Source organism: Chelonoidis abingdonii, chromosome 25, assembly GCF_003597395.2.
Source record: "Chelonoidis abingdonii isolate Lonesome George chromosome 25, CheloAbing_2.0, whole genome shotgun sequence".
Taxonomy (NCBI): Eukaryota; Metazoa; Chordata; order Testudines; family Testudinidae; genus Chelonoidis; species Chelonoidis abingdonii.
In genome coordinates this window covers 15,259,676-15,264,198 of record NC_133793.1, presented here as the reverse complement: position 1 = coordinate 15,264,198, position 4,523 = coordinate 15,259,676, and the positions used below count along the sequence as shown (strand labels likewise).

At 53.5% G+C, this 4,523-nt stretch overlaps 1 pseudogene; it reads right to left on the bottom strand.

The window, feature by feature from the left end:
- Nucleotides 1-1,350: 1,350 nt before the first annotated feature.
- Nucleotides 1,351-3,821, bottom strand: LOC116837647 (cyclin-dependent kinase 10-like; annotated as a pseudogene).
- Between the last annotated feature and the right edge of the window lie 702 nt (nt 3,822-4,523).

The following is a 4,523-nucleotide window of genomic DNA, read 5'->3' as shown; positions in this document are numbered from 1 at the left end:
TTCCTGTCCAGAGGGAAAGTGTAGTACCTCTCATGCTGGGCTTCTCTGCACAATCCCTAAGGCTCTGCCTGCCCGACTGCATCTGGCTGGGGAGCAGTACAACCTGGTTCTCTAAAGGCCAGACACCCCCACAGTCTTGAGATAAGAGGGGCAACAATGCCTGGGGGCATGGAGATCAGCCCCAGGAGCAAGGCAGCACTGCAGGAACTGGCCCAGCTGGTTTGCCTTGACCTGCTGTATACTCAGGGGAGGAGCCAATTACAATATAAATAAGCCCTCAGCTCGGGGCTGCCCAGTGCTTCCTGGGAGCCTACAGCTCCCTCATGCACTGCAGCTGTTTACCACGGAGGGGAACAGCCCTGCCTGGCAAGAGGGTGGCAGGAGCCACACGCACCCCATACACTGAGGAGCCCGGGCCCCACACCACGCTGCTGGGCTGCAGATAGTTCTTTTACCTCCTCTTAGGGTCATACATGAAGAGGAAGTTGAGCAGGCGAAGCCCAGCCTCTGACAGCCATGGGAACATGTGCTTGGGGTTGTTGTAGGGCTGCTTCCGCAGGGTGTACTGGCTCACTAGGGGCAGCCTGGAAAAGTCCGGGGCGGGGGGGAGACATGCAAGGGTCAGGGAAGAGTATGGCAGGGTGGGGGATGCAGAGCGAGCACATGCTGACCAGATGTTTTCACTGGGCATCCCCAGGAGCTGCACTATCAGCTGCCTGGGAGTAATGGCATGTGAGCCAGCAATTCCGCGAGGATACATCCCTCTGCCCTGGGGATGGAATCGGGTGCATGAATTCCTTGCATCAGACTGTTCCTCCTTTGCCCCCAGCAGCAGATCCCTCCTGTTGCTGTAGACTCACCTTGGCCCTGGTTCAGTAGGTGAACCAGCAGTTTATACAGATGCTAACATTGCTTCTTGAAGTACCAAGCTGTTGCCCTGACCCCAGTCGGTCCCCTAGCTGGCCCCCAGCTAGTTCTTCAAATTCATAACTGCAAATTCCTGGCCAGAGCGTTACTCTCCAATATGAGATCCTCTTACCACATATCTACACTTGTGGTCTGAGTCGTCGTTCCCAGCAGCAGCTCTGGGGCCCGGTACCTGTGCAATGTAATGAATGCAGGAATTACAAATTGGTGGAGCTCCCAAAACTTGTCCCAGATGCTTCCCATTGTGTCGTTCACCCAGATTGACTGCAGGGCTGACCCACGGCCTCCGAGAGGGCCCATGATATGGTGACTCACTCAGGATTAAGTAGAGCCTACTCACCAGAGGGTGACGACTTTAGGGGTCATTGGTTTTAGTGGCACTCCGTGAGCACGAGCCAGCCCAAAATCCACTGCAAAGAGAGGGCAGATTCAAGGTCAAAAAAGCAGGCCAGCTACTGCCCTTGCCTCTGCATTACAAAATGAAAAAGCCAGAAGCATCTCTGGAGCTGGAGCTGCGTTAGCAAAGGTGGCAGGGGAGCTCACCTATCTTCACGCAGCCTTTATCGGTCATGAGCAGTTTACACACCTTCAGATCCCTGCTATCAGAAAGAAGCCATCATGATAATGCTTCATGTGGGGTCATTCCATGCTGCCCAAAGTACCTGCTGCTCCAAGATGGCCTCCCTCTGCCCCACTGAGAGCCAAGGAAACAGCCCAAGTGGCACAGCTGATTCCTAATGTCCAGTCCATTACCCAGTGCCCCTCACATACAATCCCGTTACCCACAGTGCCTTTCACTCTGCCCCATACCTATGGATGAAGAAGTTCTCATGAAGATACTGAAGGCCCTTGAGTACTTGTAGGATGATACACTTCACCTGCAAGTGGTGGGAGATGGGATTAGCAAGACAGCACCACATTAGTACTTAACAGGTATCTGCATAGGTTCCTACCCTGCCCTCATAACTACAGTATCTCAGTGCCTTCCAGTCAAGCATTAAGCCATCTGACTAACATCTGCTGACAGTTTATGCCCTGGTTCATTTTATGCATAAGCTCAAGGTCAATGCAAAGCCATGCACCGAAGTTTGAAGCCCAAGGCCCAAAACATTGTAACAAAGGGGTGTTCTAACTGCAGCAATGCAAAAAGGGTTTAATGTAGGCAACAGGCAATGCCCCATATCACAAAGGGCCAAAGGGGTTAGGTTATTCTACCCTATGCTAGATGGGACAGAGGTTGTTAAATTATGATGAAATCAGGTCATGTGACTTGACTGGCAGCCAATTTACAAACTGGCATCTATGTCCTAGTTCCCACCACCAGCTCCACCGACACTACCGCTGCAAATTGCCTCACTGTCCTGGGCTGGAATCTGGATCCTTGGCTGTAAAGTGAGCAGTATATGCTGGTAGCCTGCTTGTGCTGCCTAGAGCCACAGCAGCCTCTTATAGCTGGAAGTGGTAATGCACCAGCACAATCCACCTGTACCTGAGCCTCAGAAAAGGGCATCTGGCAAGATCCCGTTCACAGTAACCCATCACCAGGAAAATACTGCAGGAGACACACACCACAGTCAGTCACCTCCCTGCAGTTCCACTGTGCTGACCACCCCCACCTCAGTGCACACACTCCACCATCACCACGGGTCATCCACCTACCATTCCTGCCAAGGGCAGGGAGAGCACTGTGACACATGGCATATACGGGGTGAGAGAGAGAGGACCGGAGAGAGAGCAGGTGCAAGACCAGTACTATGGGACTGTTACCTCTTCAGATGGTTCCCCATGACAACCTCCTTCAACTCCATGATATTGGGGTGCCAAAGCTTCAGAAGCAGGGTGATCTCCCGCAGGCTGCTGATGGGGATTCCTGCAGAGTGGTACTTGAGTCATGCATTGGAACTCTCCCTCCAGTCCCCTGGCCTGACCATAGGCTCTGATATGGCTGTGCAGGGTTGATCACATTTCTGAAGAAGGGTTTTAAGAGAGCCCTCCCCACCCCTACAACCCCACAGCTTCCTAGGAAGAGGAACTCCCAGTCTCCTCTCCCCTTACCATCTTTCTCCTTGTCCATCTGCACCTTCTTTAGTGCCACAATCTTATCCGCCTGGGTATCTCGAGCATGGTCTAAAACAGTAACACAACCATGTGGTCGGTACCTGGAAGCCAAGCGTCACAGCAAAGCCAATGCCTGATCCACCACTGACACTGGTCACCCAGTGAACCATTAACCATCATCTCTGAACACTGCGGGGAGTAACAGTGAGCCCCACTCCAACGGATGTGCTCATCACTGGGGAACAGACAAGATCCTGGAAGATGGGCTTCAGCCTGTGCTGGGGCTGCCCTTACACCTAGAGACCTGTGCCACTGGGTATTTTCCAGTGTCCTGGGGCATGAGGTATTGCTGTCAGTACCCGCCAACGCAGGAAGCAAACTGGCTCCCGCTGCTGAAGCCTGCGGCGACTACAACACTTACACATGATGCCACAGGTCTCTTCCCCAATTCGATTCAGCTTCTCAAACTCCTTCATGTTCCGGCATCTTCCCAGCTGAAAGCAGAGCGCCATATCACAGAGCAGCCAGCCCCCTCCCCAGAGCAGTCTTGGGGGCACTGTTCAGTGATTAGGGCTTATGATTTTCATTGTGAAGTTAGTTTTATCTGGAGCCCTCCAGAAGCTGGAATATGTCATTGCTGCTAGACTGACACACAGCCATATATAATCAGCACAAAACCACCACAAGACAAATGTTAGTTATGGTGCTTAATGCACAGCTGGAAGGCACTCAGCTACTGGGGTGATAAGCCTGGTTAACAATTACAGCTGCAGTTCTCAAACTGTGGGTCAGCACCCTCTTTTCATAGGGTCACCAGTGCTGATGTTGGACTTGCTGGGGCCCGGGGCCAAAACCCAAGCCATGGGTGGCGGGCTCAGGTTACAGGCCCCCTTGCCTGGGGCTGAAGCCCTTGGGCTTCAACTTTGCCCCCCTCTCCCCTGGCCTGGGGCTTGAACAGGCTCTGGTTTCAGCCCCCAGCCTCCGGGTGGTGTAGCAACTGTTGTTGTCAGGAGGGGGGCTTGGTGCAGTAAAGTTTGAGAACCCCTGCACTATAGGGTAGAATAGCTATATGACAGCATTGCAGCTGTTAGCAAACGTAAGAGCTTCAGAAAGGCCCAGAGCATCATGCTATAGACAGAGTTAGCAGAAGGCTCATGGGGAAACTACTGTTTGGACACTATTCTAGCTAACGCTGCGCAGGGCAACCTGGCATTGATTTGATTTGCAATCGCTGGGCTGTGCCTAACATCTGGTCAGATGTTCCCAGCTCTGTGTGTTTGCACACACAGGTCTGTCATTTCCACGGACCGCTGCCGCCACTGTGCGTGCAAACGTAGGAACTGAATTGTGAGCAAATGTCAGCCGGTCACCGCCGTGCTTTCCACAGCCTGGGGTCAGCGGATGCAAAGTGGGCTGGGGCGGGGGGGAAGAGGGCGCAGGTCTGTGCGCCCAGGGCCTGGCCCTGGCCCTCCCATGGCAGGACTGCAGCGGGGCTCGCTGGACCCCACCCCAGGCTCTAGATTGGAGGCATCTCCCCC